This window comes from Pteropus alecto, unplaced genomic scaffold (assembly GCF_000325575.1).
Source record: "Pteropus alecto unplaced genomic scaffold, ASM32557v1 scaffold468, whole genome shotgun sequence".
NCBI classification, from domain to species: Eukaryota; Metazoa; Chordata; class Mammalia; order Chiroptera; family Pteropodidae; genus Pteropus; species Pteropus alecto.
The window spans coordinates 597716-624918 of NW_006441394.1; the positions used below are offsets into that span (position 1 = coordinate 597716).

General features: G+C 38.9%; 1 protein-coding gene and 1 pseudogene across 4 annotated transcripts in view; both read left to right on the top strand.

Moving 5' to 3' along the window:
- Positions 1 to 794: 794 nt before the first annotated feature.
- Positions 795 to 27203, top strand: part of NUMA1 (nuclear mitotic apparatus protein 1) — a 64879-nt gene continuing 38470 nt past the window's right edge. Inside the window, exon 1 of one of the 4 annotated variants that reach the window (XM_025051589.1) lies at positions 795 to 1037. The gene's annotated coding sequence lies outside the window, so the exon portion shown is untranslated. Of the gene's footprint in view, positions 1038 to 9326; positions 9502 to 27203 lie in introns of those variants that run through there. The other 3 variants (XM_006918698.3, XM_015594723.2, XM_025051588.1) reach the window with 3 other exon arrangements.
- On the top strand, positions 17001 to 17118 carry LOC112485363 (annotated as a pseudogene).

A 27203-nucleotide genomic window follows, 5' to 3' on the forward strand; every position in this document is an offset into this window, starting at 1 on the left:
CTGAGACTCTGAAAAGGTGACTCTACCCTGAGGTCTTCCTGCTTAGGAGGAAAGGGGCAGCGCAAGCCCCATACATAGTTTCTTACATTTCCAGTATTAGGGCCTGTGATTTACTCTGATGCTACTCCCATGTCTTGAAGAGGGTCTTAGTTCATCAGGAAAACCAACCCTACATCAGGGCGTTTCAGATAGCCCAGGTGTGTCAGGGATTTGAGGCATTTGTATTAGGGGGCCCCATGTTTGTGATGCGGGAGACTCTTAAGCACCCTACAATTTGTATGGTTATGTATCTCAGTGCCTTTCCCTCCTCTCAGGGCCTGTCTATCCCATATGGGTGTTGTGTCTTGTTCACTGTGAAAGGGGGTTAGAGGTCTCAGGTCCCCGAAAAAGGAAATGCCCCTCCCCTCTCCATAGAGCTCTTGTCTCCTAGATGAGTTTCCTATTTTCCCTCCCGACTCACCCGCAGTTGCTGCCCCTCCAGCCTCGGCGTCCCACTCACTACCACAGGGTTACCCAACGCAACTCCATGGCAACTACCTTCGCCACTACATCTAGGCCAGGCGCCGTAAGCGCGATGCCTGCCGGGAGCTGTCGTCCGTCAAGGGCGGGGCTCCAAGGCCGCGGATGTGCTGGAACTTGTAGTCTTTGCCCTCCAGTCGAAGCCGAGGTCCGGAAGTAGTGACACCCTTTCCTTTTTCCCAGTGGCCCTCACGCTTCCTTTTCCCGGGTCCTCAAGCGTGCCCTTGCATGCTCACCAGCCGACAGGAACCTATCAGAGGGCGGCGCGAGGGGGCGGGGCCATAGTTTAAATTAATTGTGCGCTCACCGAGCTGGCGCGAGCCCGCGTCCAGCACTGTCCGAGAAAGCGGGAGGCGGAGCCAGAGCGCGCGGCCAGGTAACCGGCGCGGGCCCGCGGCTGGCGTTCGACCTGAGTGCCCACAGGAATGCGCAGGCCTAGAGTGGGTACTGGAGAGGTGCGTGCGAGCGGAAGTCCACCTTCGTAACGGAGTCTGACGGGAGAATCTATCCGGAGTAAGGTTTGTGAGAAGAGGGTTGAGTCGGAGGGGGAGGTGCTGGGCGTGCCTGAGGGGGGTGGAGAGAGTTTGGGGGGCGTGCCTGGAAATTCGTCTGAGGGCGACGGTGGGAGCTGTGGGTGGGTAGTTCAGGTTCCTGAAAGGCTTGTCACGATGAGTCCTGTAATGAGAAGTCTAAGCCTATTATTGTTAACAGTAGTAGTAGTAGTAGTAGTAGTAGTAGTAGTAAAAGTAGTAAACGTTTTCTGAGCACCATCTACGTGCCAGCATTGTGCCACATCCTTCATATGGATCATCTTTTTAATATTCCTAACTTTATTATAGCAAGCTGAGGTTTACCTTGGCCAGGGTTACATAGCTAGTGCGTGGTTAGCTGTACTGGAGTTTTTGAGGGTTGTGGCTAAATGAGGACGGGAGGGGCTCTGTGGGGGTGCAGGTTGTCTTGGACAAGTCACTTTATTTTGAGCTTCACTTTTCATGTATGTAAACAACGAACTTACCTGCCTTACCTATTTCCTGGGGTTGTTTTGAGGGTCAAATCTAGTAAGATGTTCTGGTATTCTAAGAGTGTCTGCATGCCTGCCCTTCTAAATAGAGACTGTCTTTTGTCCCTGTATCCTGATGCTTAGGCAGGATATGAAACATGGCATGACCATAAATGTATGCTTTGAAATGAATGAGCTTTCTTGGTCTGAAAGCGAGTAGAAGCCTGGCTTTCCCATCTTTATTTAATGGCTTTGGAACCTCTATTACACTGTCCTCTTGCCTGGAATAGCACTGCCTCTTGAAAATGTGATATATACTTGCTTTAATCCATGCTTCCCTCTCTGGTGCCTGTCGCCTGGTCTTGTATTTCCAAAGTTCTGGGTTGTCAAATGTGTTACTCTGGTGGGCAAAGTAACCTTTGATGGTAAAGGTATTTGGGGCTCTCTCTCTTGTGGAGATCTTTACTGAGGTGAAAAATGAGAACCTGGGGAGAATGTTTAGATCAGGTAAGGTAGCTGTCAGTCATCAGAGATGAGTGTACATGTTCATGTTCCCTCCCTCTCTGTTCCTGTGGTATTTTCTCCTTTAGAGGAAGAGGCACATAGTTTTCTGTAAAAGGTTCCAAAGCGCTCTTCTTGGCCCAAGTTCAAGCAAGTGATGACTAATTGTAATGCCTGAATCTTAATCTAATCCCAAAAGCTCTACTTTCCCCGAACTAGAAGATCTTACCCAAAAGCACACATCAGAAACACTTCTATTTAGAATGTTCTTTATGGGAGTGGGAAGAATGCCTAGAAGTAAGAGTTGAGTTCTAGAACTGTTAAGATGGGGGCAAAGTCTTGCCTCAGATGGCTAAACAGCTGATCAGGGAGTGTTTTGACAGCTGTGTCTTAAATAATAAAACTCTATGGTCAATATGTATGTTGGGGCTCATTTATTTCAGCCTCTCACCCAGTGTACACTAAACCTATCAAAAGGTCTTGTCCATATTCAAAATGAGCACTTCCAAGAATGAGACCACTCCTAAAGGCAGTCCATATCAATGTTGAACAATTCTAATTAATAATAAGTATTGTTTTGTGTTAATGATTATTTCATTTTACCCATATATGTGTTTTTCACCATTCTTGCAAGTTATTCCATTCTTTTGTGTTAAATAGACAAATACATCCTTCAGGTGTTTTCTTTAGCGAGGGTCTGTTAGTGGTAAACACTCTTTGTTGGAAAACATTTTTAGTTCTTCAGTATTTTTTTTTTTTTAGCTTTTATTTATTAAATTTATTGGGAGTGACATTGGTTAATAAAATCATATAGGTTTTAAGTGTACAATTCAATAATACATCATCTGTATATTGCTTTGTGTGTTCACCACCGAAAGTTAAATCTCTTTCCGTCATCATATATTTGACCCCCTTTACCCTTATCTACTTCCCCTCCTCCTTTTCCCTCTGGTAACCACTAAACTGTTGTCTGTGTCCATGAGTTTTTGTCTGACTTATTCATTTGTTGCTTTCAGTTTTATATCCCACATGAGTGAAATCATATGGTTCTCAATTTGTTCTAACTTATTTTGCTTAGCATGATAATCTCAAGATCCATCCATGATGTTGCAAATGGCGGTATTTCATCTTATGGCTGAGTAATATTCCATTGTATACAGGTACCTCATCTTCTTTATCCAGTTAGCGATTGAAGGGCACTTCGGTTGTTTTTATGAATAATGCTAGAATAATACCACTGTGAATAATGCTACAGTGAACATCAGGGTGCATATATCTTTACAGATAACTGTTTTCAAAGTTTTTGGGTAGATTTCCAGAAGAATTGCTGGGTCATATGGTAATTCTATTCTTAATTTTTTGAGGAACCTCCATACCAATGTAAATTGGCTGTACCAATTTACATCCCACCAGCAATGTATGAGGGCTAATTTTTCCCCGTAACCTCTCCAACACTTGTTATTACTTGTCTTGTTGACAGTAGCCTTTCTTACAGGTGTGAGGTGGTATCTCACTATAGTTTGCATCTCTATATTTTTGTGTTACCTTCTGAGTAATTGCCTTTATCCTTGCATGCTAATTTACTCTTCAGCTAGATTTAATTTGCTTTTTGAATTCTTATTTTTAGAAATATTTTTTGGTTCATTTTCAAATCTGCCTGTTTTTCGTAGCATCTTGATTTTGTCTTGTGGTTTTCAATTCATCTTGTTATAATTCTTTTAAATAAATTTAACTTGTAGTCTCTGTCATATTCAATTATCTGAAGTTTTTAGGAGGCTAATCCTGCCATTAGTTGTAACTTTTGTTAATGGTGAATTTTTCCTCAAGTGTTTTGTAATTTGATGAGCACATATTCAGAGGAGCATCATCTATGATAATCTTATGTAGCTTGCGTTGAGGTCACTTTTCCCAAGAGCAGTATTTTCTTTTTTAAATCAACTTTGTTTAGGTGTAATTTATTATAGTAAGCTTTATTTAAAGGAAAAAGAGTTTTGACAAATGTGTATACCTATAAGAAGCTGCCACAATCAAGATATGAGCATTCCTGTCACTCCCAAAAGTTTTTTCATGCCTCTTTACATCTTTTCCTTCACTTCGGTCCCAGGAACCACTGTAGATTAATTTGCACTTTCTAGAATTTTATATCATATAGTGTGTACTTTTTTGTGTCTGATTTCTTTCATGTAGCATAATGCATTTGAGATTTAACCACTTAGTTGCATGTAACAGTAATTTGTTACTTTCTATTGCTAAATGGTGGTCTGTTGTATGGCTGTATCATAGTTTTGTTTATCATTCACTGTTGATGGACTTCTGGGGTTCTAGTTTTTCTCTGTTGTGAATAAAGTTGCCGTGAGCATTCATGTACAAATCTTTGAGTGGATATATATTTTCCTGACTATTTGGAATGGAATGGCTGGGTCATATTGCAGGTATATGTTTAACTTTTTAAGAAGTCACCAGTTTTCCTAAGTGGTTATACCATTTATGTTCCCATAATCAGTGTAAGAGAGCTCCAGTTGCTTCATGTTCTTACCAACACACTTAGTATTGTCAGTCTTTTTAATTTTAGCCATTCTCATGGAGGTGTAGGAGTATCTCATTGTGGATTTAGTTTGCATTTTCCTAATGACAGATAATGTTAAACACCTTTTCATGTATTTATTAACCATTCACATATCTCCTGGAGCAACTTCGTGTCTGCTTCTGTTGGGCACTTAAGGCGATTCCCAACCTGGGATCAAAATATATGCTATTTTTCTCTACGTGTAGATTTCCAGGGCACAAGCTTAGTATAAATTTTATCTCCAAATCTACCTCATGTACACATCTATGATTTTTAATTCCTAGGGTTTTTTTTTTTCCATCCCACTTCAGTAGGTAAGCAGGGCAGGCTTCCTATTTCTCAGCAGATAGATTTTTTTTCCCCTAGTCTATCTTTTTACAGAGGGTGTCAGGCTTTTTACAGGAATCTCAGTTGCTTTTTGAGGACTCAAGATCTGTCTTCTGGACTATGAGGAGTTCATAAATTCCTTACACTGCTAAGATGCTATACCATCAGCTCACTAATTCATTTCTCAGCTGCTTTGTTTCTGGTTCCTGGTTCCCTTACTTTCTTGTGAGCTCAGTTTATCTATATATCAGGATCCATTCAGGAAAATAGAAACTACACACAGCTATTTTAATAGAGTGAACTCAGTAAAGAGAATTAGTTTAAACTTTGTTGGAGGGTGAAAAAGCGAAGAGGGAATCTTAAAGTAACTTGCCTCATACAGGACTGAAAAACAAAGAGAGGAAGGGGGTTATCAGAACCTAGAAGTCTGGAGGGATCTGGAGTAACTGTGCTCTGATTCTCTGAGGAGAGGGTGTTGCCTGGTGCTGCTAGTTTCTCAGGAGCTCACAGGAGGGGCCTGGAGGAGCCAGGTTTAGTTGAGTTCTGCCCAGCTGGTGTGGTGTCTCTGAAAGGGCACAATGAGGCCGGTTCTGGGAGTTTGGAAAGAAGTGGGGGAGGAACCAATTGCTGTTGTCAAGAAACAGCAAGCCAAGGGCAAAAGTCCTCTGTAGCCTCCTCCTGCCTACTATTTTCCCTTTAGCACCCCCTATTGACAGAACCTAACACGGAGCTCGCCAGCTGGCAAAGGTGAAATGAAGTTGGCAGAGTCCAAGCCCCAGCGTCACAAAGCAGAGTATATAACAGAGTATGGAGCTGTGAGACGATGACTTAACTGGTATAGTCTAAAAGGTGTGTTGATTATATTTTCTAAGCATTTCCAGGATTTTTGGTTATCTGGTTCATTATATCGAATCAGTAATAGCAATAGGTAACTTCCTTTTTTTGTAGCATACTGTGAGCCAAGCACTGTTCTAAGCACTTTACTTGAACTGCTTCCCAAAGCTCTATGAGGTAAGTACTATTATTATTATTCCTTTTAATAGGCAAGGAAACTGAGGCACAGATAAATTAATCTGCCCAAAGCCATATACAGTTTGTAAGTGGTTGAGTTGGTATTTTATTCCAAGCATTCCAGGTTCCATAACCCACTTTCTTGATATCTTTATTGTCCTGAAGGTTCTTCCCTATGTAAAAACAAAAATCTCTCTTCCTATACCTTTCATGCACTAGTTCTGATTGTGTCTTCTTGTGGGAGAAAACGTAGTTTTTCTCCTCATCTGCATGGCAAGCATGCATACATATAGAAAAATGTTTTCATATTTTCCCCGGCTAAACATCTGTAATTCTTCTCTCACATTTGTCACGACATGACTTTCAGACTCTTCTCCAAGATCGCCATTCTTTCTCTACATGTACTCTCACTTTGCTTTTCAAAGGTGGGGCACAGAGTCATCTCATCTACTCATGTGACCTGAGCCTTGAGTAGCAAAGCAAGCATTGATGTTTTAGGTAGATCTGTCAGATTCATAGTTCATTGAGAGCATATGTAGTAACAGCCTCTTCTCCACCTCCCACCACAGGCAGTCTTTTTTTCCCCGCCTCAAAGGCAGGGAACTGCTGTACCAGGTCTCTACCATCTTGTGTTAGTTTTATTCTAAATGAAGGGCTTTATATTTAATCCTGTTAAATTGTATGTTGTTATTTTGGTACCATCAAACCTGTTAAATCTTTTGTCAAATCAGATCTAAAAGCATTGTATTTTCTGTCGACAGTTTATAATTCCAAAGCTTGACAAGCAGGCCTTATATGTTTTCATTCTCTTTAGTAAAAATGCTGAACATGGTAGATTTTAGAAGCAAGCTCTATGTTATACCACTACAGATCTTACTCCAGTTGATGGAAGTTTCAAGGGAATAGTTTTAACTATTCCTTCTGCAAAATTGAGGGAAGGGTTATGTGGAAAGGGTAGTATCTTGGTTGTCATTGAAGGGAGGAGAGAGTCAAGGTTAAAGGTTGACCATTGGACAGTAATTCGCCATATTAAAGGACCGCTTGGCAGAAGTAAAATGATCTGGTGGTTGTAGAAGGGAGAGAGGGCATATTGCCCAGGGCATATGCTCTTGGGTTGAGTCCTCTTTTGGCAGCTGTGTCATCTGCCCTTTCTGTCCTATTTAAGGGCCAGTTTCTTTGAAGCCAGTGCAGGAAATGCCAGTGATTTAGCTTTGTAGATTTCTTCTGCCTTATTGCAGTTGACTGGTTTATCAGGCGAAGAAAAAAGAGTGCATATGTTTCAGGCATATTTATTTGACCAATTAGGTACCTTCCTGTGACTGGCCAGAGACACTTGTTTTGCAGGTAGTCAAGTTTTTGGTACCCTGTGGCAAGGTAGATGCATTGTGACCCTAGTTCTTGGTCCTCTGTGTGGGCAGCAACTGCATTCTGCCCTGTAAGTGGGCATTTGTTGAATGCCTGACTTCTGGATGTCCTCAGTGAGGAGGTGAGGTAATAATAGCTTTAATTGCCTGCTTTTCTGTCTTTCCTGTGGCGTGATGTTGTGAATTTGAGGGAAACCTCTCTTATTCCTTAAGAGTTTGCCACTGTACTCCTGATGAACTGTGTTGCAAAGTGGACTTTCTCTGGTTGCTGCTCTCCAAAGCCCGGTTTCTTAGATAGTGAGTAAATATGTAGTGCATACCTATTATATCTCTCACAGCTGAATATATAAAGAACTGTATAATACAGGATTTTCCTCCTCATCAACTTTTCAAAACTACAGATATTTTATAGGAATAATATGCAAATATTTATATACTCATATATACATTCAAACCTACTGATAACTTTACAAAAATAATATAACAAACTTATATATTCTTCATCTAGATTCACAAATTAACATTTTGCCACATTTGCTGAATGTCTGTCCTTCATTTTCTGAACCTTTTGACTGTTGGGTGTGAAGAATATCATGTTACATCGAAATACCTAAATATTTCAGCAACTATTTCCTAAAAACCAGAACATCTTCCTCGATACCCAGGAATATTAACATTGAAAGTTAACATTCAATACATCCAATATACAATACTCATTCAGATTTCTCAAATTTTCCTAATTCTGTCTTTCATAGACTTTTTTTTCAATAAGATTATGCATGCATTTAGTTGTCAAGATTTTGTTGTGCCCCTTCTCTTCTTTTAACCTTGAGCAAGAGTTCTTTAATCTCTTTTAATCTTGAATGCCTTTTTGTCTATCATATCATTGATGTTCTTGAAGAGTTCAGGTCAGTTTTTGCCTCTTAATTTAGATTTGTACGATTGTTTCCTCTTGATTAGATTCAGGTGAAATATTTTTGATAGAACTATATAGGTTAATATAGTAGTTTGATTAGCGAAGCTGGAAAACACATGGGATTAGTATTCAGTTTTTCATGACAGTATATAATTTAGCGCTCGTTAAGCGTTGTCTAATCTGTAAGCCCTATAAGAATTGAAAGAAGAGGGAACTCAGTAGGACCTGGAATAACTAGGCAAGACTTTGGCACGAAGATGGACAAAATTTCAGGTAGTTGAACTGGTTAGAAAAGCCACTGTTTGGGCTTCCCAACCCACTCTTAAAGTTGTATATCGTGATTAGTGAATTTCCTTTTCAGAGTTTAGAGCTCTGTAGCTTCCATAGTGTTTGTATTACTTGTAAGCCTAATAGTTTAGAGCTCTTGCTTTGGCTTCAGACAGGCCTAGAGACCACCCAGCATTTTGCCAGCTGCCTACCCTTGGGGAAGTTTCCTCACTTGCAAGCTAGAAAGTGTATGAATAACTATTTAAAATGTTGTGATGCTCACAGTGAAATATTACACAAATATTTGAGTTAAAATATTTGAATGCTTTTAGGTGGGGGCAGTGCTCTGTAGTTCTGCCATATGCTCCACTGGAGCATTCATTTCTATTACCTGTTTAACTCTTGAAGGTGTTTGAATTTACCAGTGCTAGATAACTGAAGGCATAGAAATGAGAAAGGGCTTGGCTCATGCAGAGAGAAGTGGGAAGACTGGCTTGATTAGTTTAGAGTGTACACTGTGGAATAGTGGGAAATAAGGTTGAATAAATGACTTGAGGCCATATAATGGAGGACATGGAAAATTAAGCCAAAGATTTTAGATGTGATGCTTTAGGCAGAAGAAAACCATGGAAAGTTTTTGAGTAGTAGAAACACACTTGGAAATGAACGTGGTGTGGAGCCTCCTGAGGAAGGGCCTTTTCTAGTTTGGAGACTATAGAATCCTAATGAGGCAAGGCCTTCTCAGTGCTGACCAGGGATGGGTGTGGTTTGTCAGTCTTGCTACAGGAGGCTAGAATTTCTGCCCCAGTGACTCTTCCTGCTCTTCCACTGACTCACCCCATTGACCTGGGCTGTGTGGCTTCCCTTCTGGTTGCTGTCTGATCTACGGAATGCTGGGGCTGCCCAGGATGTAATGGGGGAATGAAGAAGCATTCTTATTCCTTTGCCCCTTCGCTGGATCTAGGCTAATTCTAAGCCAGACTGCCAGGGATCACTTTGTTCTGAGCTTGAGGAAGCTGTCCACCAGGAGGTAAGTCAAGATGGTTCCTGCCCTCTCTGCTTTTTCATACTGTCAGCTTTTTCCTGGACAGTACTTTCTTTTTCCTGATCCAGGTTTTCATAGTAATTGTCTTTCAATTACTTGAAGCAAATAGGTTACTGCAGGAGGTAGGCAGAGAGGCTTAATAAACATATTTACATATTCTTCTAGCTGCGGGGGGTGGGGGGTGGGGAGTGTCCATAGGTTTCACTGATCCCTGCTCTGAGGTAGAGTACTCAGAACTCTGTGAGCCAGATACTAAACAGTGGTTCATACCCACAGGGATAACTGCAAGGAGGTCCTGGTCTTAAGCTATTGTTTCTCAGCTACTGGATTTCAGAGTGATACTTGGTGTGCTTGGTGTCCCAAGTCATCTTCTTCCCCTTTGAAAGACAGCAGTGAGGAACAGGGAATCGGGAAGGTATATGGATTAGTTTATGTTTGTGGATAATAATGCTGGGAGTCAAGGTGGCTGGGTTTTTAGTCCTGACTGTTGCTGACCAGCTACGTCACCAGGGACAAATTACCTAACCTCAGTGAGCTGGAGTTTTCTCATGTTAAAATTAACAGTTTTAATTTTATGATCTAGAATATTTCTTCCACAGCCCAAATTTATGATTATATAATGTGTGATTGCAAAGTAATATAATAGTTTATTTTTAACACATGTGACATATTGCACATATCTCATACCTTTCATTGTAATGGTGGGACAATTATAAGTTTCCCCTCAGTTGTGTTATCAACCTTTACATTCTGGTGATTCTGTCAGTGCTCAGAACATTTTTGGCTTCTAAGCCAATCTTTTGAATATCCTCAAAAGTAACGAATCTTCACTCTAAATATTTGAAGATTTGGATTCAGTTTTTGGAAATAGCCAGCAGATACTGTGATCCAAAGAATCAAGCAAGGGAATATCTTTTTTGGTGAATAACGAGGTGTGACTGTAAAATAGTAAGACTTAATTTTTGTGTTTCACATGGAACAGATTTTAAAGGCAGTTCCTAAAGGAGTGTTTCATTAATATTGTGAGCAATGGTAGTATTGTTATAATAAGTAAGGAACTTCCTAAGGAGACTATTTTGATTTTAATTTTCATTTGATTTAATATGAATGGAAATGTTTATTTAAAAAAGTGTCACTTCCTTTATACTCAGTGTTTATGCTTGTGTCTAGGTCAAGGTGACTCAATAGTAGAGAAAATTAGCCTTTATTGTGGTAGTCCTCCCAAATCACAAATGTGTTGAGGGTCAAAAAGAGTTGGAACGTGTTGCTGTAGGACGTTGTTGTGGGGCCATTGCAGTTCCATCTCCAGAAACTCACAGCCATAGGTTCTGCAGGCTGCAGCAGCCACTGCTCATCAGCATGCCAGTGTCCATCAGGACTGTGTCTCCAAGTGGCATGGCTGAAGCAGATGGTTTTGGTAGCTCCAGTCTATTGTAGGAGAAATAATATATATTACTTCATTTGTTTTATTTATTTGTTTGTTTATTTAGTCAGCAGTTTAGGTTTGAAAAAGGGTGGAGTGGAGGTGAGGAAGGGAGTATCAAAGCAGAGAGGCTATCTTTAATGCATTTAAATTAGGCTGATTGTAGTACCCTGGAATCTGTTCCTGGAAATGATGCTCTTTTTGATAACTAGTCAGTAAAATAAGGTATTAGGCAGCCTAGTCCAAAGATTCTGTCATTAAGTCACTATATGATCCTTTACAATTCTCTTTCTTACTCTAGGCCTTGTTTTTCTTATTTTTATGATGAAAAAGTTAGCTACTAAGAGTTCTAGATCTGAAAACAAGCCTAAGGAGGTGTGAGGTGGGAAAATATCTGTTCTACGTTGCTTGACTATTAAACTAGGGGCAGGAATGGAATTCCTTTTTAGTCCCTAAATTTTAGTGACTGCTGTCTACTTGGAGTCACAGCTGAGTGATCAAACATGAACTAGCTAATGAGAAGCAGGCACTGGGAGCTTTCTCCTGAAAAACAATCACAGGACATGCTGGTCCTGAAAGAAGTTATTCCCTGTAGGACCTATTGTTTGAAGGAGGTGGGGGCGAATTTCATCAAAATGAACAGTGTGGATATTGTGATTTAGAAGATTTAGAGACTTTGTTCCCTGCTGTTAATTTCAAACCTTTCTTTAAAGGGATTCGCTTTAATGATTGGTGCAGTAGGATTCATTTAGAGAAAAAGCCCCATGTAACCACAATTAGAAGTTAAATGCCCAAGAGCAGAGCTGGTTGCTGGATAGACAGTGGCCTAATCAGTTGCTTTTCAGTACTTAGACCCTTCAGTGACCCCAAAGAGAGAATAGGCTTCTTGGTGAGCTTACTAGGCACTAGGCCAGAAGATTTGGGCTCCAAGCAGAAGAGGAGGGATGACCTGTAGAATCCATACCTCCTAATCTCCCTATCTATATCTCTTCTTTCCCTCAGTGCCCTTTAGTTTTAATTAAGATTGTGGAAACACAGTCAACTTGCCAGTCCTCTTAAAGTGACAGGCTGATAACATTTTCTGCTGGTCAGTCATGCTGGGTATGTGACTTTAGATTGTTCTCTTTGACGGTTTGGCTTTACTGGCTGCCTCATTGAAAGAATTCACTAGATTTGGTCCAGTTGGCTCTCTTTCAGTCAGGCAGCATCATTTAGCACATACTATGTGTAAGCATTGTGCTGGAATGGAGCCAATACGTGAATAAGATGGTTTCTCCTCTCCAGGACCTTAGTCAAGTGAAACTTATGTATGCAGCTAGCATTGACCCAAAGAGGAATGAAATACAGTGTATAAAGGAGCAAGTAATTTGGGAGCATGTAAAGGAAAGAACAGTTGTTCCTGAATTGAGGAGAACAAGGAGAGCTTCTGAAGGGAGAAGGTGTTTGAGTCAGGTTATAAAGGGTGAACAGCAGTTCAGTAGGTTTAGGGCATTTTGGAGGCAGTCACAGCATGGGCAGAGGCACAGAGCCTGGAAAATGTCTGGCATGTTTGGAGAAAGAGCTCCTGAGATAGAAGATGTTTTAGAGGAATGAGCTGGAAATGAGGCTCGAAAAAAAGATCGATGGTTGGATCTTAAAGAACCTTAACTGTTCTGCCAAAGAATTTGGATTTTATTCTGCACGGAATTAGCTGTTGGATGTTTTTGATGTAAGGAATAACATGACTCAATCCATGTTACTTAGGTCTTGGTCTATTTTTTAAGTGTAACGAATGGCTTAGATTACAGGGTGGACAGGTGGTGGTCCTGGTCCCTTGAGTATAAAGTTTGTCAGACATCTCACCTTTGGGCAGTAGATGTCTCATTTACATTTACTAAAATCCAAAAGCAAGAAAGGAGGAAGTGGTCAGCAGTGTCCCTTTAGACTGAGTCCTGCTCCCCGCCCCCGCCACTGCAAAGATGAAGGTTTTCTTAGGGTATATACATTATGTACAGTCTTCTTGCTAGTGGGTTGCCTCTACTGCTAATCCTTTGAGGATAAAATTTCTCATACATGTAGACTTCTGATTATACAGTGGAAACTAAAAACATTTTTGAACCGGATTGAAAAATAGTATACGTTCACTGTAGGAAATAAGTAAAATACAGAAAAGTATAAAGAAGAAAACTAAAATCATCCATAATCCCACAGTCTGGAGAAAGTGACTTATTTCCATCTTAGTATTTCTTTTCAATATTTTGTGTGCCTACGCATATTTCTGTTTTGCATAGTCTGGATCATACATTAACTACAACTTTGTTTTCTGCTTTTTCTCATTTACCATTGTTTTCATTATATAAATTTCACAAATATTTATAATGTTGCTGGAACTATAACTATTTCTAATGTCTACATAATTGAGATTTTTATAGTGCTTTCAGTTGTTTCTATTTTAAACAATACTGTAATACTTTTATACAAATTATAACAAATAAGTCCCCTGTACTTTACCCTTTATCCTAATCCTACTCTGCAGAGGTAACCATTATTTATTATTTATTCATAGTTTTAAATTAGTAATTATTATTGGTTTCTGGTGTATCTTTGAGCATTATGCATAAATTTTTGTCAGTATTTCTAGTTACTTACTTATGTAAGTCTGTGAGTAGATTACTGGGTGAAACAATGTGAATTATGTTTTTTCCTGATTGCATATCATGATAGTTTAGAAAACAAGAAAAATAAGGTTTAAAGGGAGAAAGTAAAAGTGACCCATAAGTCCACAACTCAGAAATAGACAATATTTGGTATACTTCCTTAGAAATTTACATACATTCACACTCATAAGTATGCAGTTGTGTGTGTGTATGTACTTTAAAAAATAAATTGGGTTCAGAGAAGAGGAAAAATGGTGTAGATGATAGAGGCTCTGTTCATCTCTCTGGCAACCAAGTCAAAGTTGTGACAGAAACAAGGAGCAGACAGCAAGGAAATATCACCTGGGATCTAGATGAACAAGCCATACAACTAGGGAGGAACCTAAGAAATCACCCTGCAACGGCAGAAGAGTAGGACAGGGTGAGGATGCAAGGCTGCCCAGTACTGAGCGGTTGAGTGGGACAGAAGCTGTGGCTGCAGCAGCGGCAGCTGCAGACGCCTCTTAAAGGGGCCACATCCACAAGCAGACTTTTGCGGTGACAGACCTGCTTGCTCTGAGCACCAGTGCCCATTGAGCTGTGCAGGGACATACAGGGGGACACTGAGTTGTTGGAGTGAGGGCCAAGGCAAGACTCGCTATGTACAGAAGTGCTGGCAGTATCCATTGTTCCTCTCTTGAGCCCCACCTCCTCTCCATGTATGGATCTCAGCGCTGCCATAGTGGAAAGAGACGTTATCAAACTGGATAACAGACATTGCTCCACCTAGAGGATTCTCTGAGACTCTACCTCCCCCAACTCACGGCCCCACCCAAGCCACATCCAGGTATATCCTCAGCGAGTCAGGTGCTCTTTGCTGAACAGTGCGTCTAAACTCACACTGGAGGCAGCTGGCCTCAGTTTCTGTTGTGGCCTTTTGAGGCAATTATAACCACAGTATCTGTGGATTGCTTGCTGAGTCTTGATAGGTGGCCCTGGAGGGGCACAGGCTGGGGCTAAACTTGGCCTGCAGCTGAACCCCTCTGAGGATTGTGCCACTGAACACCTACTACACGAAGCCGTACTAATAAGACCGGGAGACTTAGGAGCTTTGCTTGGTACATAGAAATAGACACGGAAAGGCAGCCAAAATGGGAAGACAAAGAAGCAGAAACCATATGAGAGAATAGAACAGAGATCCAGAAATAATGGAGTCAAGCAATCTAACAGATACAGAGTTCAAAACACTGGTTATAAAGATGCTCAATGAACTTATGGGAAGTGTAGATGAATTCAGTGAGAACTTCAACAAAGAGATAAAAACATAAAAATGGAAATTATAAAAGGGAGACATTTAGAAACAAAGAACACATTTTCTGAGATGAGAAATTTATTAAATAGAATAAACAAAGTGAATAAAGAAGAGGATCAAATGACCTATATAGAGGATGGGAAAGCCAAGGACATTCAATCAGAATGGCAAGAAAAAAGAAGCCAAGACTATAATAATAATTTAAGGAGCCTGTGGGACACTATTAAAGGTAAAAATGCCTGTGTCATTGGGGTACCTGAAGGAAAACAAGATGTTGAACAGCTATTTGAAGAAATAATGATGGAAAACTTTCCTAACCTTGTGAAGGAAATAGACAAAACCCCAGGAAGCTCAGAGTCCTAAAAACCAGGAACCCAAAGAGGCCCATACCAAGACACATCATAATTAAAATGCAAAAGGTTAAATACAAAGAGAGAATCTTAAAAGTAGCAAGAGAAAAGCAGTTATTTACAAAGGAATATCCATAAGACTGGCAGCTGATTTCTCAAAAGAAACTATGCAGGACAGAAGGTCTTGGCACAAAGTATTTGACGTGATGAAAACCCAGGATCTACAACCAAGAATACTTTATCCAGCAAAGCTAGCATTTAGAGTTGACGGACAGATAAAAAACTTTGCAGACAAAAATAAGCTAAAGGAATTCGTCAACACTAAGCCAGTATTACAGGACATGTTGGAGAGACTTCTTTAAGAAGAAAAAACGTATCAAAAGTAAGAATAAAGAATGGTAACAACTACATTTTTATCAACAAGTACCTCAAATGGAAAAGAATTAAGTGCTCCAGCTAAAAGATAGAGTGGATGAATAGATATGAAAACAAGGTCCCTACATATGCTGCCTATAAGAGACTCACTTCAGATTAAAAGACACACACAGACTAAAAGGAAGGAGATGGAAAAAGATACTGCCTTGATGGACCTAGAGGATATTGCACTGAATGAACAATGGGTTGGATAGAGAAAGACAAATATTGCCTGATTTCACAACATACATGTGGAATCTAAAGAACAAAATCAACAACAAAAATGGAAATAAACTCATAGATACAGAGAATATTTAGAGGGATACTAGATGGGAAGGGGGTTGTGGGGGACAAAAAGCAAAGGGATTATGAGGTACAAATGGATAGTTGCAGAATAGACATGGAGATTTAGAGTGTAGCATGGGGAAGATGGTTAATGTTGGAATAAATATGTAAGGGGGAAATGGGGTACTAGATTTAGTGGAGTGGTCACTTTGTGAGTTATGTGGATCTCTGATCAATATTCTATATAACTGAAATGTATATTATTGTATGCTAACTATAATTGAAAAAAACTCATTGACTTGTACAATGTAAATACAAACAACTAATTGTGTATTATATTTCAATAAAGATGGGGGAAATAAATAAAATAAATAAATAAATAGAGTTCATACCATACTAAAGCTTTATATCCTGCTTTTTAAATTCGACATTTCAGTATTTCCTCATGTCATTAAAATTGTTGAAAATATGTTTAATAACTACATAAGGTTTCATCATATGGATGTATCATAATTAATTTGAGTTATTAGATATTTAGTTTTTTCTAGTTCATAATAAAAAATAATTCTATTAATATATATATCTTTGTTTACATTTCAGATTATCTAAACTTTTATTGCTATGATTAAAATTCAGGGAACATGAATTTTGTTGTTTTAGTAATCTTTAAAAATTTTTGGTAAAATATTCATAACAAAATTCACCATTTTAACCATTTTTAAGTGTTGAATTCACAATTTAATATAAATTCACAATTAAATGTACAATTCAGTGGCATTAAGTTTATTTACAATGTTGTGCAACCATCACTACTCTCCATATCCAGGACATTCTCATCATCCCAAACAGAAACTCTGTACCTATTAAACAATAATTCCCATTCCTCCCTGGTACCCTCTGTTCTTACTCTTCGTCTCTATGGGTTTGCCCATTCTAGGTACCTCATAAGTTGGGAGCATACAATTTTTTTCTTTTTGTGTCTGGCTTATTTCACTTAGCATAATATTTGAATATGAACATTTTTTAGGTTTTTGATATGTATTGCCAAATTTCTTTCCAGAGAACCACTTTCAGAATGCCTGCCTGTCTACAGCATGCTATCCTGAACAAGCCTGATCCCATCTGATCTCGGAAGCTAAGCAGGGTCGCGCCTGGTTAGTACTTGGATGGGAGACCATCTAGGAAGACCAGGTGCTGTAGGCATAAAAATAAGTAAATAAATTAAAAAAATAAAATAAAAAAATAAGGGATTGTAAGCTGACAAGGCCCTTGCAATCTTTGAGGTCACCTAAGTGTTGCCTTGCCTAAAAAAAAATTTGAAAAATGAATGCCCGTCTATAAAATAATATTGAATGTCAACTCTAATTGAAAAATAAAAATTAAGAAAAAAGAATGCCTGCCTGCTTACTTGCATGAGAAAATACACTGTTCTTTCTTTGATTAATTTGTCATTCAAAATACTAGATTTATTTAACTTTCCTGGAGAGTATGATAAATTCTTTTGCATTATTGTATAAAATCAAAATTTGGCAGAGGATGGAAGGAGAAAATGGCAGGAGTGGGAAGGAGCCTAGTGGTGATGTCCACCTTCATGAAGCTCTATTTGCTAAAATGACCTTTGGAAGTGAAAGGAAAAAGGAAGGTTACCGTCGATTCCCCATTTATAAAATGGGGATGATGGTACCTTTGCCTTCTGCCCCATAGGAACTTAATGGCCCTAAAATACCCAGTAGAAATTAGTAATTTTTGTGGTCAGGATCTTCAGAAGGGTGCTGCCTTTTGCCACAGAGGTCAGGACCCTTGCTCTTAGCAGTTGGCTAGATATGCTGGAAATGTTCAGCTGCTTCTTAATGAATCTTCTGTCTACAAGCAAAAGGGAAGGAGACACCTGCATTATGTGTGTGTGTGTGGCGGGGGTGGGGTGGGGAGGGATGGGGATTGGCAGCAGACATAGTGGGGCTTACTTTAATTTCATATTATCATCGTAGTGTGTGAGTGGGAGTTACATTGCTCATCAAAGTCACTGAGGAACCATTAGTTTCCCATTAGTTGAAATTAAAGAGACAAGGAAGATGAAGAATAGCTTACTGGAAACCCTCTAGAGTAGTGTCCCAACCCAGAAGCAGGGGGAATGTCTTTTGATTTCACTTGAGTGTTTATAGCTTTTTTCTTCGTTATTATATACCAGACCTGTACTGCATATAAATTTATTTAAAAATCAGCTGTACTGTCTAACATAGCCATACACTAGTCGAGTGGACAACAATTAATCTCCATTGAGAAACTTTTCTTTAGGTTTTAAATGTGAGTTTCTGTTTTATTTAGACTCAGTCAATATTTTAGGCTGTGCAGGCTGTATAGTCACAACTACTCACCTCTGGCATTGGTGAACAGAAGTAGCCATAGATAGTACATAAACGAATGGAGATGGCTGTGTTCCAGTAAAACTTGATTCACAAAATGTGGGCAGCTTGCCTGCAGGCCATAGTTTGTTGACCCCTGGGTAGTGGGAAAATATTAGATAGAAGGCCTAGCTTTCATGAGAAGTTACAAAACTTAGCTTTGACATCTACAACTTACTAGCAGTCACCTTAGCTTCTCTGAGTCCTCATGTTTAAAATCAAAATGGTAATATTTTCCATAAAAAATAAGAATGACCAGTTATACATATCGATATTTAACTTTTTTAGAAATCAGAAAAATATAAATTAAAACAATATATTGTTTCCTATGCTTTATATTGATAAAATAAAAATAATATCTATTGTTGGAAGGATGTAGAAACAGTAATTTTTATGCTTTGTTGCTGGGACTAAAATTGGTCCACCCTTTTGAATGGTAATTTGGGAGTATCTGTCAACTTTAACATGTACAGGCTTCATCAATTCCAATTATTGGTATATATGCTAGAGTGATAATAGCTTTTATGTAAAATGAGGTGTGTACTGGTATTATAGATATAGCATTCTTTGTCATGACAAAACACTATGAACAACCTAAGTGTTCAGATATAGCAAAATGGAAAAACAAAGTTGTGGCGCAATCTCTACAGTATTTTTCTTGAGCTTTTAAAAGTATGAGGAGTCCATTATATACTAATATGGAAACATGTCAGAGAAATTTTTAAGTGGAAAAGGCATGTTGCAGAACCAATTATACAGTATGATTACAGGTATGTAGACCAAACACACACACTCTTTGTGTCTTTCTCTGTATACACATGTATATACATAATACATGTATATACACATATATGTGTATATACGTGTATGTGTGTATACATGCTTAGGAAAAGTCTGAAAAGTTATACAGCAAACTTAAAACAGTGGTTCCTCTGAGGAGGGATGTACCATTGGCAAATGTTTGTTAAGGTTTAATGAATGGGGAGTTTTTTCATTTTATTCTATATACTTATGTATTGTATTGTTTCATAGTAATAATGAATTCTTCTCTTTTCCACTTCTTTAGATAGCTGGTGGGCCTATGTGTACTTGCCAGGGTCAGGAGTGTGACAAAGTAGGATTAAATCCCCAAGCCAGCTCTGCCCACATCAATTGAGTTGGAAGCAGCTGCTGAGACCAGAACAAGGAGCACAACATGTATAGGAGGGTGGGCAGGCATTGTTTGCAGATGGCTGGGAGAGGCAGCCAAGACAAGCCAATTCTAATTTACCAACAGTAACTATCACATGTCATGTCTTAACATTCTCCAAATTGCTTTGCCCCCCATTGTCACAGTGGGCCCTGAGGAGAATTCTGTGAGCAAGCGAGGCAGGGATGATGATAAGAAAGGAAGCAATGAAGACATGGGACAACAAGGAAAGTGTATGTGTAGAAATAGTTTTTTTCTTTTGTTTAAAAAGAAACATGTACAAGAATATTCATTACAGCATTGTTTGAAATGGTAACAGATTGAAAATAGTCATGTGCATCAATAAGAAAATATGAACACATTACAGTATATCCTTTATATGAACTGTTATACAGTTTTTTAAAAGTATGACTTAGAAAGTTATTGACACTTATGGGGGATGTTCATGATTAAGTGAGAAAAATAAGTTGAAGAGCAATGTTAAAGTATAAACCTAGTTTAAATATAGAAAACAAAAAATCCTCTTAAATTTAAAGATATATTTGCTTATGTTTTGGGGGGCATGGAAAAATTCGTTAATATTTCTTGGGGGAGGACTTGGAGGGGAATGGAAAGGGACTGAGATTATTAATTTTGTTCTTTATCTAACTTTTGTATCGCTTCATTCATTTTAGAGGACAAGGAAAATAAACTTGTATAAGCAAGAAATAGAGTTTCCTAAACATTTTTTCATCTTAATTGATTTTTTAGAGGTGCTTTTAATTTTTTTAGAGTTAATGAAGTAAACAATTATGAAACAACAGTATAACAACCTGTAGGTTGTGGGGCTAATTTCACAGTATCTAGACGAAAAGGTAGGAACCCTCATTTAGCAGTTTGCAAAACTAAACCATCAAATTAATGAAATTTAAAGTCGTTTGTTGCAGAAGCATCTGAACTTTTAGATGAATTTAGCACCAATCCCACCTTTGTGTGCTTGCATCCAACTGTGATGAGCCTGTGCATATCAAGTTGGTGGAGGCCCTTTGTGCTGAACACCAAATCAACCTAATTAAGGTTGATGACAAGAAACTAGAGGAATGGGTAGGCTTCTGTAAAATCGACAGGGAACACCCTATAAAGTGGTTGGTTGCAGTTGTGTGGTGATTAAGGACTATGGCAAAGAGTCTCGGACCAAGGATGTCTTTGAGAAGTACTTCAGATGCAATGAACAAATAAACAAATGAACTTGGCTTTGTTTAAAAAAAAAAAAGAAAGAAAGAAACAGAACATTACCAATAGGCCCTTTCCAGTCTTTATCTCCTTGCCATTTTCTTTTTAAATGCAGTGAGTGTACATAGGGATAATGGCTCTGTTGGTTTATAATGAGTGGCTCATAGTTATCTTGGGTGAGTCTGCTGCAGAGAGCTCCAGCTTTGGAGCCAGAAGGTCAGAGTTGCATTGTGGTCCTGTTGTTTTTCAGTTATGTAATCTTAGGCAAGGTACTTTTCAGAACTTCATTTCTCTTTGATAAAATGAAAACATTAATGTCTACTTCAGAGAGCTGATATGAACCTGTGAAATACTTTGTTAGATGAAAAACGCTGTCAGTGTGAGAAGCCATACACAAATGGTAGTCGTTTTTGGTGAGGGAGGTAGAATCTCAAGCAGGAGATAACATGAACCTAAAATAAGGAGAGAAAACGGAGAAGATTGTCTGATCCCAAAACCCATTCTCTTAACCATTTGTTTTGCCTCCTTTTTTTTTTGTCGACATTGGCGTGGTCATTGGCTCTCTGTTAAATTTTCCCTAAGTGGAAATAATATAAAGGGCCTAAAAGGAATCCCAGAGATCTGGAGTTTCTGCCAAAGTTTCTCACTTCCTCTCTTAATGCTGGCGCCCCCTGGAGCTGTGCAAGGCAGAGGCTTTGGCAAAAGATTAACAAATTTCAATAACAAATAAATACTTCACATCTTTATAGGCCTAATAAACAAGCATGATCCTACCATAGACTCTCTTCTGATTATAGTCACACAGTGCCAAATGTGACCCAAATCTATATCTTTAGCCCCAAGTCATATTTTTTACTAGTTACTGGATTTTCCTAATTATATATATCCAGTAGATACCTCATGTCTAAAACCAAACTCTCAAATTGCTAGTGTAGCGTGATGGTTTAGATGATGGACTTTGGAGTGAGACAGACCTGGGTTTAAATCTTAATTCTGCTACTTATTAGCTTCATGGTCTTGGACAGGTTGCTGGAACATCTTGAAACCTCTTCTGTAAAAGAGGGTATTAATAGTACTTGCTTGATAGGTTAATACTGGTACTTAAGGAATGAAGTTATTTTGCTTTTTTTTTACACACGAGTTTATTTACCCATCAAGCTCGGAAATTTAGAGGTGTTTCTAGCATCTTTCTTATAAGTAATTATCAGGGCCTGTCATAAGTAATTCTCAAAGCTGTTGCTTCCTCTGTTTATCATCGCCTTACTTCAGACATATATCACACTGCTTGCTTGGAACAAACAATGGTTTTACACTGCATTCTGCAAAGCTTAATAGAACTACAGAACTGACTTAGGGACCAGATGGAAGCAGAGGTGACAGGGCTGCAAACGTTCTTTCTTCAAACCATCTACTTTTACCTTTGTGCTGGGTTCTATATAAAGATTGCATCTGAAGAGGGTTCACTCTTAAAATGTAATTTGAAACCTTTCTATGTGTCAGTCATTGTTCTAAGTTCTAAGAATTCAATGATGAGCACAGTGTGTTATTGAATGGAACACATGGTAGTAGGAAAAATAAATTAATGAAATACAAAAAGGTGTAATGAGAAACTATGAGTCCTATGACGGAAAGGAATATGGTGCTAATTAGTAGGAACTTGACCTAATCTAGGTGGTAAGGAAGAGTTTACATGAGGAGGTAACATTTGAGCCGAGATATGAAGGACAAATTAGAATTAACTAGGTGAAGAGTTAGGACAAGAAAGGTTCTGGTAGAAGGAAGAGAATGGACAACACTAGACCATATGTGGATATAACTTTCTATTAATGAACTTTCAGCCTCTAATAGCAGCTAGCATTTATCTCTGTACAGGTATTGTGCTAAGCACTTTACACATACCATCTTGTTAATTCCTTGTAATGACTCTCTGAGAAAGTACTATTATTGTTTCCATTTTGCAGATGGGAAAACTGGGAACACAGAGAGGTTAAATAATTTGACCAAGGTTGCACAGCTAGTAAGCTATAGAGCCAGGATTTTAATTGGGCAGTCTAACTCTAGACCCCATGCTCTTAGCCATTATGCTATGTTGCCTTCCTTGTGTTTCTTACTATTCCAGCCTGAACTTTGTATAGACTGGAACATAGATCTTATCTATATTATTCCCCTTTACACCCTCCCCTTAGAAACCCTTTTTTCCGTCACCTACAGGATAAAATCTGAATTCCTTAGCATGATGTAAGTGCCTCACAATTTAGCACTACTTATCCTCAACAACTGCTACACCTTCCTAAAACTACATGCCCACCGCTCAAATGTAATAAGCACTGTCCTTGCATGTGCTGTTCTCTCTGCCTAGAATGCTCTTTCTATTTCTCTTTGGGTGAAACCCTATTCATCTTACTCAAGCTTTAAGTACTCAGCCTAAGTGTTACTTCCTTGGTAAAGTTTTCCTCATCATGCCCTCCTGAGTTAATTAGTTCCTCACAGTACCTCAAAAACAGTAACTTCTCCAGGGTTCCTGTTCGGAAGTCTTTTCACCAAAGCAAGAATCCTGGAGGTCTTTTCCACTCCCCACCTTTCCCACACCCTCGCATCCTAAGAGCTTTGAGTCTACCTCTGCAATGCCTTTCAGATATACCTTCCTTTTTAGTTCCTACTGCCCCTGTCCTGGCTGCAGCAGTTTTCTCTCTGCCACTACAAATGCCATCTAGCTCTGTGTTCTGTCTCTGGACTCAATGTTGTGCCAGACTCATCTTTTAAAAAAGTGTACACACAAGTATGCCATTCTCCTGCTCAGGATGCTACAGTACTTCCCAGTGCTCTTAAGTAAGTCACTACTGGTCTCCAATAGCTTTTTCAATGTTCTCTCACCTTCCTTTCAACCCAAGTTCGTGTTCTTTGGCCTCATATTAGGATGAATTATAAGTATGTTTGTTTCTCCACAGGGTAATAAGCCTGTCTAATTCATCTGAGTCCCCAACACAGTATCTACAGGTGTTTATTTCCTGTCTATTATTGAATGACCCTGATTAAATTTTATTAGTTCTAAATAAAGAGTAACATACATGTTATTTGTATTGCAAATAGTGTTTTTAAAATAAAAGTTTGGTCCAAAAGGGGGAAAATTTCAGTTGTTAGGAAAATTGCTTGTGAGGAATTTCATACTTCTCGTGATGCCAGATACGTGGGATGTTATTTTAACTAGCACTGTTCAGTTTACTTAGCATCTTTGAAAATGGGAGAAAATGACATTTGCCCTGTTCATTTCATGAGCTGTGGCAGAAACAATTTGAACAAGGAATGTGTAAGTGCTTTATATGCAAAGGACTATACTAATGAGAAGAGTATAGGATATGGCTGAGGTGTGTTGGAGAGAACACTGGATTTAGAAAACTCTGCAACCTTGGCAGTTAACCTTGAGGCAGGTATCTTCTTTTTTCTGAGCCTTAGATTCCTAGTCTAAAAAATTGTGATAAACATGCTTGCCTCTTGGGATTAATTGAGATGTGAAACATAGCCTTCCTTAAATTCTTGAAATCTATTCAGATGTTAGCGGGTTTTTTTTTTTTTTAATCATAGCCATATTAGACACCATTCCATTTATTTTACTTATTAGTAACATGCTGACAAATTTGGTTCTTGAGTCAATCTAGCATCTTATTTAGAAACCTAACCCCTATTAATATTTGTTTGTTAATTTCTGTCAGTGGCATCCTGGTGTGGTAGAAGAAGTGGATTTGGAACTAGAAAGACAGAGGGGTCTCAGTGATGTGTAGGAGGTGGAAACATAGAAGATAAAGCAGAGGGGAGGGGAGGAAGGAGGTGGGGAGGTGGGGAGACATCTTCTGAGTTTCTTAGCTACTTAAAGCCTATTTGAAACAAACCAGATCTGGGGCAAAGCCCCCTGTTCTCCAAGCTTATGATTTAAAATCACAGGTTGTCTCAAATTGGCAGACCTTGCTCAGGCATACAAGTAAGTTGTAAAACTTGTCTCAGGAAGGAGATAGCAAATCTTAAGCAGAGTCATCACATGTGTTCTATCATGGTTGTAGGGTGGGACTGCATGACCGTTAAGGTCTCTTTCAACCTTGAGATTCTGTGATTTGTTGACCAGGTGTAGAAAGCTGCTTTTCTTTAGGCTTTTTAAACCAATATAATTATTATTTGCATTTTATCTGTAGCTTTTATTTATTTATTTTATTTATTAGCTTAAATAACAGAAATTTTATTCTAACAGTTCTGGAGGCAAGAAGTCCAAAGTCAAGATGCCATCAGGACTGATTTATTGAGAAGCCTCTTTTTCTGGCTTATAGAAGGTCACCTTCTCATTTTGCCATAAGTCACTTTCTCATTTTGTCCTCACATGGCAGTCTTCTCTTTGCATACATGGGGAGAAGGAGGGAGAGATAGCAAGAGATAGATATCCATGGCTTTTATTTATGAAACCTTCCTTATAAATGTCTTGAGTATAGCACCAATCACCTTTTATTGTACCCCATGTAAATTTGGTACTAGCCAGTTTCCAAGGACCTCCTCCTTTCATCAGGATTAAAGAAGCAGCCACCTGTGCCTCAGTTTGTAGATAAGGCACCATAGGGTAACACAAAGTGCCAGTTTCTAGGAGACTTGCTATTTTTTTTTTGGAAAGCAAACCTGAACTGGTGAAGTTTTGACCAGATTCCGAGGAAATTATTTTATTGCAAGACTTTTGTTGCTGTTGTTGGGAATGGTCTCCTAGAGAAAGATCATGGAGATTTTTTTGGGAGGAGTAAAGAATCAAGAGAAATTTTTGGAAGTACTTTAGGTATTATCTAACCCAATCCTCTTCTTTTACTGAAACCCAAGCTAGGGCAAGTGACTTGCCTAAAGCCACAAATTTAGTAAGCAGTAGAACTTACCTCCAGGGGCTTCTAACACCAAATCTAGTGTTTTCTACCATTAGCAGGGCTGTCTCCAAGAGTTGCAAATCTTTACATTAAATTGTTCCCCCTTCAGTTTCTTTTACCTTTCTCATCATCATTTCTGTACTTTTGAGCAAATATTGTGCTAGACATGTTGATTGTAGGGACAGAGCCATATATTCTTCTGTGACAGTGAAACAGGGTGAACTTGTTCTTAGGTTCTCCCTCAAGACCTTCTTGAGGGAGAAGTGAATAGGGCTTTTTGGATGTTATAATGAATCCTCTCTGGGTTTTGATTTGCCCTCTGCTTTTCTCCCCAGGAAGCTGCAGGCTTACCAGCACTGCCTCATTATGTAGTCACTACCCTCTGGAGAGGGAGAATGAGGCCTGATAAATAAGCTCTAGGTCAGGCTTCTGAAACAGTCCTTCCCTCCAGCCACTGGCTTTTCCTCCACCGTCTTTCTCCATGTCTTCTCACCCTTGAGATATGTCCAGTACCCCTTCTAGTAGAATACTCTTTTTTCATGCTTGCTGCTTCAGAGGAGTTTTGGTCCTTCAGTGTTTGTAAAACACTTGCATCTTCAGAAAAAATTCTTAGTGGTTACTTTTGAAATTAGAACTGTTCGGTTGTTTTGATTCAAAAGTTGATTTTTATGAAGAGGTAGAGGTACAAAGCTGCTTTGAACCACTGATAATGTGCTAGCTTTTATTCATATATTCAACGATTGTTTTTTAAGACCAGTAGAGAATAATGTAGAGATCAGATTGACAACTCACTACTTATGTGACTCAATTCCTGAACCTCAGATTTCCTTGTCTTTAAAATAGAAATAAAGCTACCTTGTAGATAGTCCTGAGGATTAGATGAGACTCTGGAGACAGACTCAATTGGGCTCGAATTTTGGCTCCAACACTTACTAGCTGTGTGACCTAAGGTAAATTATTTAATCTAATTCTCAGTTTTATTTTCTGTAAAATAGGGATAATCATAGTATTTGGGTTATTGTGTCATCGGGTTATTGTATTAAACAAAATAAAGCATGGTAGTGTTTAGCCTCGTACCTGATGCATACTAAGTGCTTATTAAGTGTTAGCTATTAATTATAACAATAATAGCAACAGGAATAATAATAGTCTTTAGGTGTTTATTAAGCTAAGCAGAAGAAAGCATTGTATAGGGCAGTGGATCCATAAGAGGGTTTTTCCTTCCAACATTTTTTCCAAGAGGGCATAGGACTGAGAGAGGCTCTCATTGGGCTCTAGCCTACAGCTTCCTGCAGCAAGTTTCCCTTCCAGGCTAGGTAGGCTGAGGTAGGAGGTTCAGAGACTTAAGAGGACAGTGAGAAGACCAGTCCGGCAGGGTGGAGGGTTTGGGTAAGGGCATAAACGACTCTATAAGGTAAAACTGGGGGCCAGGTCATGCAGCACCTTAAATGTCTGGCACATTATTTGTATTAGAACCACCCCACTTCTGGTCCATCTCGGGAATTGGTCTCTCCCAGTCTTTTCTTTAAACTTTATAAAATGGTAATATGCATTAAAAACTATACATTTACATTTTAAACAAGAATAATAAACATC